This window comes from Cebus imitator, unplaced genomic scaffold (genome assembly GCF_001604975.1).
Source record: "Cebus imitator isolate Cc_AM_T3 unplaced genomic scaffold, Cebus_imitator-1.0 Scaffold110, whole genome shotgun sequence".
Classification (NCBI taxonomy): Eukaryota; Metazoa; Chordata; class Mammalia; order Primates; family Cebidae; genus Cebus; species Cebus imitator.
In genome coordinates, this window is record NW_016107425.1 from 4991141 (window position 1) to 5002277 (window position 11137).

An 11137-nucleotide genomic window follows, 5' to 3' on the forward strand; every position below is an offset into this window, starting at 1 on the left:
CATGTGAAGAACATGCAAAATTGTTGCATAGGAACACACGTGGCAGTGTGATTTGCTGCCTTCCTCCCCATCACCTACATCTGGCATTTCTCCCCTTGCTATCTCTCCCCAGCTTCCCACCCCCCACCGTCCCTCCCTGGTCTGGCTTCTTTCTTTCATTCAGCATAATTATTTTGACATTCATCCACATCATTGTGTGCATCAGTACTTCACGCCTTTTTATTGCTGAGTTGTAGTTTATTGCATAGATATAATAGATTATCCATTCACTTTCTGATGGGTATTTGGATTGTTTCCAGTTTGGAGTTATCATAAACAAAGTACTATGAACATTCATATACAAGTCCTAGTATGCACATATGTTTCCATTTCTCTTGGGTAAATACCTAGTAGTAGAGTGATTGGGTCAGATAATAAATGCATGTCTAACTTTTCAAGAAACAACTATTCTGTTTTGCAAAAAGGTTGTGCTATTTTATATTTCTACCAATGGTATATGAGAGTTCTTGTTCCTCTACATGCTCATCAACACTTGGTATGATCAGTCATTTAATTTTAGCCATTCTACTAGTGTGCAGAGGTACCTCCTTAATCTGGAATGGAAGAACACAGGAGAGAAAAAAAAATTATTAGTGTTGATTCAGTCTAGCAAAGGTGACTTGAGTGAATCTCATGCTCCTTGGATCCCTAAAACTGCCCTGGTTCTTGCTCCTGGTGAGCCTGGCTCTTTAGCTGATTTTACAAAATTTATGAAAATCAGACTTTTTCTCATCTTGTACTCATATCAAACTTCACCCACTCACCCACCCCCTTACCACGGCATCTTTGTCTCTAGATTCCATTGCCTCTAAACCAAAATCTGTTCCTCTTATAATTTGGACATATGACCCAATAACTCCTCTTTTTGGCTTTCTCTACTTTGAGTCATATTTCTCTTAGTTACAACTGAAATCACCCTGTGTCCAATCTTCCCCACATCTGTTCTATATGTCATGTAAACAGTGCCAAGCATAAGGCCTGGGAATCAGCAAGTGCTGAATAAATAAACTAGTATCCTCTAAAAAATAAAAGACATTTTAGGCTGGCATAGTGGCTCACACCTTCCCAGCACTTTGGGACACTGAGGTAGGCAGATCGCTTGAGTCCAGGAGATTGAGACCAGCCTGGGCAACATAGTGAAACCCTATCTCTACGAAAACTTTAAAAATTTGCTGGGCATGGTGGCATGCATCTGTGGTCCCAGCTACTCGGGAGGCTGAGATGGGAGGATTGCTTGAGCCCACGAGGTTGAGACTTCAGTGAGTCGAGATCACGCCACTACACTCCAGCTTGTGCTACAGAGCAAAACCCTGTCTCAAATAAATACGTAAATAAATAAATAAAAGACGTTTTGATCGAATATATAGATGACAAAAAACTAGAAGGGTTTACTGAGTACCAGCTTAGCTGGAAGACCCCCCACCCAGGCGGCACTGAAGGCAATGAAAGGCAGACATTTAGATAGAACAACAAAATGGGTATATCTGGGGGTCCAGCAGCCTTCAAAATGAGAGCCTCAGGGGCTGACACCATTCCAGGCTGAAGGCCCCAACAGATTCTGATCCAGGTATTTATTCTCTCTTAACAAGTGATTCTTATTAACAAACAGGGGTTCTGTATTTTCTCGTAACTCAAAAATATACCAAGTAGGCAGCTGCTATCCATTTACCACTGATTACAGACAAACTAAAAGGTATTCTCCATGAGGGAGCCACGGAGGCAGGGTCAGATAGCTCAAAGAATTGTTTTAACAGGTGTTTGATATTTATATATTGTCCTGCCACTTTGGAACAAAAAGCACTTAAAATAATGCCTGACATATGCAAGTGTTCTTCTGATTTTGTTTTATTTTACTTTCATGCTAATAATTTTTGAATGATAGAATTGAGATGGAAAAGGTGTTGATATGCTATCAAGGAATAATATGCTAAAACCTCAGTTACTCAGCTACTAGATGAAATGCCTAACTTCCCTGAGAAGCAGTTGTTTGTTTTTACCATTTAACCAGGCAAATATAAAGTCCCATACTCAGACTCAAATACCTGGACACAAGACAGTTTAACAGACGTTCATGAATTAAAGACCCTAAGTCTTCTCACTCCATACCTTGTATGAAAAAAGAAAAAAAAACAGTTAAAAATTTTTAAAAAGACCCTGAGGAAGTTGACATGAGATTAGCTGATGTAAAATAGCAAGGCTTCATAAAACTTTCAAAGATGAGACTGCATTGCTGGAAGTAGTGTGTCTTAATTATGGAAGATTATATTTTTTGAGTTCTCTGCTCAGTACCCATCAAAATAGAATTTGCACTCAGCACTTCAATGGGCTGGAAAGCCCTGGAAGAGGATGAGAAGAGAGACAACCATGTAATTTGAAGAAGAGTTGAGAGCCTTTAGAATGCTTGTTCTTAATAACACAAGATGCAAAGCAGATGAAATAACAGTCTTCAGATACCAGAAGTACCGTCCTGTAGAAGAGGTATGAGACTTCATCCGACTTGCTCCTGAACCCCTGGGAGGAAGGGCCTGGTGCAGCCTCCAGCCCAGTGGGAGGACGTGCTCTTTCCCAGCGGCAGCTGCCTGGTGATGGAGGGCTACAAGCCCCTGGCCCAAAGAGGAGCAGGGTAAATGTTGTTTCAAGGACACATGAACAAGGAATCCTAAATTGGAGATGGGTGGATCATACAGGACTGCTCTGTTTCATTTCATATTCTAAAAATATTTGACTATTTTTTTTTGAGACTTTTGTTTAGGTTTAAAGGAGGATAACCAAACAGTAGACCAATGAATTGCAGTTTTTAAAAAGTAGAAGCAGCTGCCTCTTGGCTTTTGCCCTAAAGCTTCAGGGAATGGAAAGAGGCATGACTGCCTCCCGGCACAGATTGTTCCCAACTCGTCTCACTTTCAGGATTGTGCCCACGTGGTCAAAGCTGAGTCTACTTTAGGTATTACTGATGCCTGTGGCCATAGCCATGGAAGGACCTGGAAGAAGCTCTGGTCCTGCCCCGATGTAAGATGAAGACTTGTGAAACCGTTGGGTCACAGTTTTTCATTTTGGAGGCATAGGAGACAGAGCAGATGCTGCAAATCCATCTGCAAGTGCATTTGCTTCCTAAAGAAAGTGTTGCCAGACTATTTGCTCACAGAACAACCACTGGCTAGATGAGCTCACACTAAATAAACACAAAGGAATTAAAACAAATCAGGGGCATCTGAATTCCTCTGTTTAATTACGCCATAGTGAAAGTGGCTTACTTTTTCTTTAAAAAAAAAAAAAAAGAACTTTGTTCTCAAAAGCTGCTCCACTCTAATGCTATTTTGTCAAAAAAATTTATACATATAAAAAGATAGTATATTAAAAGGCTATTGTTGAAAAAAATCTATTTCTTGTACCTTGTAGATTTAAATAGCAGTGAAAAACAGCCCATGGATACTTTGATATATATGTGTGTTTGTAGGGAAAAAAAGTAAATATCAGGCTAGGCACAGTGGCTTAAAACCGTAATCCCAGCACTTTGAGAGGCCAAGGTAGGAGGATCACCTGAGGTCAAGAGTTCAAGACCAGCCTGGCCAACATGGTGAAACCTGGTCTCTACTAAAAATACAAAAATCAGCCAGGCATGGTGGCAGGCACCTGTAATCTCAGCTACTTGGGAGGCTGAGGCAGGAGAATTGCTTGAACCTGGGAGAAGGAGGCTTCAGTGAGCCGACATCATGCCATTTCTTGACACTCCATCTCAAAAAAAAAAGTAAATATCTTGCAATATAGAAAATCTTAATTAAATACAGCTTATTTAACGAAATAGAGGGAGTAAAAGGGGTCAGTCACCCTGGATTATTTTTTTGTTTTAGGATTTGTTGTTTTCTAATTATAAGAGCAATATATGATAATGGTAGGAAAATTTGGAAAATTATGAAGTTCTAAGTTCACAAAATGAATATAAAACCAAAAAATTACATATTTTAGGTGGCTAATTTTTACATTTATAAAATGTATTACTTTAAAAAAAATGCTTTAAATGCCCTAACAATAAGTGCTGGTTAGTTATCTCCCTCTGAGGATCTCAGAGCAATTTACCAATACCCTTGCTCTGACTGTAAAAGGGTATGATGAGTCTTCTAGTCTTTAAAAGCATATTGATCCTTTCAAGCTCTTCAAGTACTCAACACTGATTAATTCATTGGAAAATAGTCTCTAAAAGGAATTGTTCTGATGCAATCTATGCTTATAACTTTGTTGAGTCCTTTGCTGGCAACCAAGACCCACTAAGAAGATTCTAAATCAAACAATAGAAGGCGACCATCTAAAGATCCTCAGTTAAGTATATGGCCAATTCATTTTTATTAAAATTGTGTTCTCTTGGGCAGCACATATACTAAAACATTGGAACAATACGAAGAAGGTTAGCATGGCCCCTATGTAAGAATGACACACAAATTTGTGACAAGTTGCATATTTTAAAGAGAAAAATGAATAAATAACATAATTTTGCTGATGGGCTTTCCTTCTTTGTATGACTATGAATTGGAGACATTTTAACTAGCACTTCCTAGCAATCCTGAGCCTTGGGATTCCCTAAATGTGGTCCCTGAACCAGCAGTATTAATATCACCTGGGAAGGCAACCTATGTTTTAATAAGCCCTCTAGACAATTCAGAAGTCCACCAAAGTTTGAGAATCACTGCCTTAGGTGTTTTCCCCGAATGTAGAAATTAGCTCTAATTGACTCACACTTTCAAATCTAGATTTGGGTGATGGTTATATGAGAACAGATGTCCATAAAAATTATCCGAGCTTTATGCTTAAGGTCTGTGCATTTAACTGAGTTTAATTAAACCTAAATAATAAAAAAAAAAAAAACCTGCTAAATTATATTTCCAAGAAAGTTGGTTGGGTTCAGCTTGTCTCTTGAATAAAGGTGGTGAGATCCAGGGGCCTTGGCCATAGGATCACTGCCATGATGAGCCATTCCATGCTACTGACAGCCAAGGACATCTGTAGCAATCCCAAAGAGATTTATTGACATTGTTTATCTGTGAGTTACTCTCCAAGCAATAACCTCAACTTGTTTGACATCATCCTGGGTACATGTCTGAGTTGTGGGGCACAGCCACAGGAAACTCTAACATGAAACCAAAAGGGGCAGGTAGAAAAAAGTGCTGGTCCTTTAAACTGGAGAAGGAATGCATGAGAAACCTAGGAAGCAGGGATTAAATGCAGCCAATCAGATGGTATGTGCAAGTGTTGGGCAAGAGAGAAGCTGTGGTCAAAGGCCATGAGAGACACAGCAGTGAGAGCAGAGCTGCCCAGGCTGCCTCTCCCCTGCTGAGATGGTTCATAGAAGACGGTTGTGGGAAAGGGAGGAAGAATGACGCATGGGCCAAGAAGGCCTTGGCAGGGCCACAGCTCCCACAGATGTCCGTCTGCTGTCTTGGTCCTAAGGATGAGGTGGAGACCCCTAAGAGCCATGGTGTCAATTGTGCATCCAGTCTCAGAATCACAGAAATTCTGTACCTCAGTGCTGAAGTGTTTCATGTGTCCCTAAATGACAGGTACTCCCGGAGCTGCCAGGTCCCCATCCCAACCCATGAAGAACTGTCTTCTTGATTAATCACTCCCTCTTTCACTGTCATGCAAGGAACTCACATTAGACTTTGCATCTGGCCCCTTTTTGCTCATTGCCGCACTGTTGGGAAATGTTGAAGAAAAACTGCACCAGCAGATGGACCCAGAGTCCAAACTATACTGGGCCCATGTGCACAGCTGTCTGGCTGCTCCTCTCAGCCAGCTCCTGAGTCCTCAGAGTTGCTTCTGCTTTTCCTAGGCTTCTTGTGTAAAATGTGACCTTTTTTCATGGAAGTACTCGCTACAAGGTGTCTTCCAGTCCTGCCCTGCTCAGTTGAAATGTAAACAAATTTGAAATTGCTCCTATCTAAATCAGTGAAGTGTCCCTAATTTTCCTAGACCATTTCAACCTGAAAAGCAGTTCTAGGCATTTTGGGTTTTAGCTCATACCCGGTTTTGTTTCTGATGCTTCAATTTCATATTTCACTATGGTGGATGCTTGTTAGTTCCCGTGGCTACTGAGCATCCAAACTTTATTTATCTGTTGGGTTTTATTTTTCACTGCATAAATCTTGGTGTGAAAAGGCCTCCCTCTCGCTACAGAATTTCAAGGGGAGAGAACCCATTTCTCCATCCTTGAGGAGTTAGCATGGGGAGGTCGGGGGCTGAGCTCAGCCAATCAGATGCTGCTGCCTGCAGCTTTAACTCCTGAGCAATAATGAAAAGATCAAGGCATTGTTAAGAAATTATTCACTGGCCGGGTGCAGTGGCTCATGCCTGTAATCCTAGCACTTTGGGAGGCCGAGGCGGGTGGATCACTCCTGGCTGGTCAGGAGTTCAAGGCCAGCCAGGCCAAGATGGTGAAACCCCATCTCTACTAAAAATACAAAAAGTAGGCTGGGCGTGGTGGTGGGTGCCTGTAATCCCAGCTACTCGGGAGGCTGAGGCAAAGAATTGCTTGAACCCAGGAGGCGGAGGTTATTTATTTGTTTAACACTGCCATGAATTCATAGAAAATAGGTTCCAGCAGCTCAGGCTCCTTCCCATTGGTTCTCACAAAGTGTGCTTCTCTGAATGGAGCAGGCTGGTGCTTCAGCTGAACCCAGGTACATTTCTCTTTGGTTCCTTCTTTATCTGATCATTTTCCTTCATACATTTCAGGAAGCTATTTTGTCTCTTAGAGTGCTTAATGTGTTCAATACACACATTGATTCTCTTGGCAAGAATCTTGCCCTAAATTATTTGTTTATAATGCCAACGGCATGTTGGGTAACATAATAGACTCTCCCAGTTTTGCCATGATAACACTTATGGGGCATTCCTTTTTAACAGTACCCATTTCCTTGATGTCTACAATATTATCTTCCTTACAGATTTGCATATACATGGCCAAAGGAACAACTCCATGTTTCTAAAAGACCTAGAGAACATATATGGGGTGCCTCTCTTCTTTCCCTTTGTTTTTGTCATTTTGGTGAATTACTGGAAGATGGCAGTTCCAGCCAAAAGGAAGAGGGAGTTTGATTATTAAATGCCTTGAAGTAGTCTTCTTTGGGTTAAATCTGCTTGGTGTTCTATAACCTTTTTGTACTTTGATATTGATATCTTTCTATAAGTTTGGAGAATTCTGTTATTATTCCACTGAATAAACTTTCTACCCCTATCTCTTTCTCTACCTCCTCTTTAAGACCAGTATCTCTTAGATTTGCCCTTTTAAGAAATTTTCTAGATCTTGTAGGCATGCTTCATTGCTTTTTATTCTTTTTTCTTTTGTCTCCTCTGACTGCGTATTTTCAAATAGTCTGTCTTCAAGCTCACTAATTCTTTCTTCTGCTTGATCAATTCTGATATTAAATGCCTCTGATAAATTCTTCGTATGTGAACTGTATTTTTCAAGTCCAGAATTTCTGCTTGATTATTTTTAATTATTTCAATGTCTTTGTTAAGTTTATCTAATAGAATTTTGAATTCCTTCCCTATATTATTTTGGATTTCTTTTGAGTTCCTCAAAAGAGCTATTTTGAATTCTCTACCTGAAAGGTCACATCTCTCTGTTTCTTCAGGATTGGACCTTGTTGCCTTATTTAGTTCGTTTGGTGAGGTCATGTTTTCCTGAATAGTGTTGATGCTTTAGATATACATCAGTGTCTCCGCATTAAAGAGTTAGGTCTTCGTTGTAGTCTTCTCAGTCTGGGCTTCTTTGAACCTGTTCTTCTTTGGAAATTTTACAGTATTCAAAAGGACTTGGATGTCATAATCTAAGCTGTGTCTGCATTATGGGGCATCCCAAGCCCAGTAACCCTGTCGTTCTTGTAAACTCGTAGAAGTAAAGTACTGCCTTGGTGGGCGTTGATTAGAACCAGAAGAATTCTCTGGATTATCAGGCAGAGATTCTTGTTCTCTTCTCTTTTTCTTAAACAAACATAATCTCTCAATCTGTGCTAAGCAGCCTGGAGCTGGGGGTGAGGTGACACAAGCACCCCTGTGGCTACCACCACTAGGATTGTGGCTTCAGGTCTGACCCAGCACAGCACTGGGCTTCTTCCAAGGTCCACCATAACCACCACCTGGCTATCACCTATATTTGCCCAAGGACCTAGTGCTTTACAATCCGCTGGTGGCAAAGCCAGATAGGCTTGTGTCCTTCTCTTCAGGGCAGTAAGTTCCTCCAAACCCTGAGTGGGTCCACAGAGGCTGTCCAGAAGCCAGGGACTGGAGTCAAAAAACCTTAGAAATCTATCTGGGGTTCTATTGAACTGCTACTGAGCTGGCTTTCAATCCATGAGATTCAGTCCTTCCCACTCTTCCTTCCTCTTTCCACGGGCAGAGGCACCTCAGCCCATGGCCACCACCACCACAGGCCCATAGGGAGTACTGCCAGGCTTCCACCAGTGTTGGCTTAAGGCCCAAAGCCTCTTCAGTCAGCTTGTGGTGAATGTTGCCAGGCCTGGGACTCACCCTTCAGGGCAGCGGGCTCTCCTCTGACTCAGGATAGGTCTAGAAATGGCTGTACAAGAGCCTGGAATAGGAGACCCAAGAGCCTGCCTGGTGCTCTATTTCACTGTGGCTAAGCTGGTACCTATGGTGCAAGACAAAGTTCCCTTTTACTTTTCTCTCTGCTTTTCTCAAGTAGATGGAGTCTCTCACTGTAGCCATCACAGCTGGGAATGTGATGTGTCTCACCTGAAACTGGCATGTTTCAAAGTCTCACCGAAGGCCCACAGTGTATTGCTGCTAATTATTCGGGGCCCAAGGACTCTTACTCAGCAGATAATGGGTCCTTCTATGAGTGGGTCCTTCCTTTCAAGGCTGTGGATTCCCTTCTGGCCCAGGGTGTGTTGAGAAATGTTGTCTGAGAGCTAGGGCCTGGAATGGGGGCCTCACAACACTGCCCAAAACCCTGTCCCACTGTGGCTGAGCTGGTATCCAAGATGCAAGACAAAGTCTTCCCCACTCTTCCCTCTCCTCTCCACAAGTGGGAGGATAGGGTCTCTTTTGGAGCCATAAGCTGTGCAGCCTGGGTTTGGGGGAGGGGTGGCATAAGCACTCCCTCAACCACCCTGGCTGCTGTCTTACTAGGTTATGTACCTTCCGAGTCAACTGGCTCTGAGCCCAACTCAGCACTAGCACTCACCTAGAAATTGCAGTCCTGTGGCTCAGACTGCCTTTCAAGTTTATTTAGGGACCCAGAACACTGAAGCCCACAGTGGCAAGTTTTGCCAGAAGTCAAGTTCTGTCCACTGTGATGGGCAATTCCCCTCTGGCTAGGGCCAGTCCAAATGTTCACTTCGTGGGTGGGCATCAGCTAAGTACAACCTTGTTCTGCTTTCCACTATGACAGGGCAGCACTGAGTTCAATGCAAAGTCTCACGATTGCTGCATTCTCTCTCCCCAAGCACAGATTCTCTGCATCACACAGCCGCTGCCAAGGGATGAGAGAGGGAGGTAGCCTTGGCAATTCAAGACTGTTTTTCTTATCCTTTTCAGTGCCTCTTTCAGGGATATGAAGTTAAAATCAGGTACTGTGGGTACTCACCTGATTTTTGGATCTTATGAAGGTGCTTTTTTGGATAGATAGTTGTTAAATGTGGTATTCTTGCGGGGGAGGAGGGATCAGTGCAGCCTTCTATTATGCAATCCTGTTCCACCCCTCTGCCCCATTTAATTAATCTTAAGTTAATTTTTGTATATGGTGATAGGTAGGCATCCAGATACATTCTTCTGCATATGGTTAGCCAGCTGTCCCAGCACCATTTATTGAATAGGGAGTCCTTTCCCCATTGCTTATTGTTATTGACTTTGTCAAAGATCAGCTGGTTGTAAGTATGTAGCTTTATTTATGGGTTCTCTATTCTGTTCCATTGGTCTATGGGTCTCTTTTTATACCATACCATGCTGTTTTGGTTACTGTAGCCTTGCAGTATAGTTTGAAGTTGGTTAATGTGATACTTCTGACTTTCTTCTTCTTCTTAGAATTGCTTTGTAAGCTATTAATTTAACAACAACAAAAAAGTGATTACTTTTAAAATTTAACCCAGAATAGAAAGAAAGACTGAAAAAGATTGTTTTTAAAAATAAGATTCCTGCTTTCAGTAATCTGAGTGGAAAAAAGAGAGGAGGGAATTTTGTAAGTTTAATGTATAAAATTTCTGCAAATATAGAGTTACTGTAACTGGAATCTTAATAAATAGTAGGGTTAGTTTGTAAAAGAAACTAATCCTTCCTCTAGTTTATTTGTGGTAATTTGTGTTTGGTAACTCCTTATCACATAATAGGTGCTTAATTAGTGTTATAATTACCATCTACTAGGTGCTGAGTACTTTGGTTACCTTAACTCATTTCCCCATTTTATAATTGACAAAATTCCTAAGGGATTCAAATATCGCTATATTGGCAGCAGAGCTCATGATTTTTCTACAGTAAATCATGCTGCATTGTAGTCTTGCTATATTCTGACTGAATTTACATTTTTCACCTATCTAAGACTTAACAGGTAGATATTCTAAATTTAGTTTTGAAGATTAAACTACAAAACAAAAATAATAGAATGTTGACCCATGTCAGGACCCCCATCTCTCTAAAGGTGAATGTCATAACTTATGAGACAATAGTGTATTATTCATGTCTTCTCATTTTCAACACAATTCTTTTGACTTGTTATTATACATTAAAATCTTTGCAAAAATTGTGAGATAAATTCATCCCCATACCTCTTCCTCTCCATCCTTTCCCATTGGGTAGATATTCAGTTGGCTCAGAGAAAAAAGTCCTTTTTGCAGAATGGGTCCTCTTTACTCAACATCCCCTTCAAAGAAAGCAATTGTCTGGTCTGGGCCCCTGCCCCACTGCAAGAGTCTGCTAGCTTTAGCATGCCAAAGGCGTGATCAATGTTTAACAGAAAGGCATGAAGCATATTATGTATAACCCCAACTACCCTAGCAAAGGTGTAAAGATGTGATGAGAAGCAGGTTACCTAGTAAAATGAGACTTGGGTTGCCTAGAGTACTGTCTTCTGCTTTGCCAGAAAAGGCAA

General features: G+C 41.4%; 1 non-coding gene across 1 annotated transcript; it reads left to right on the forward strand.

Moving 5' to 3' along the window:
• The first annotated feature begins 4390 nt into the window (after positions 1-4390).
• LOC119472639 lies at positions 4391-4499 on the forward strand. The gene has a single exon (XR_005201796.1). It is a non-coding gene; the product is annotated as a U6 spliceosomal RNA (small nuclear RNA).
• Positions 4500-11137: the final 6638 nt, after the last annotated feature.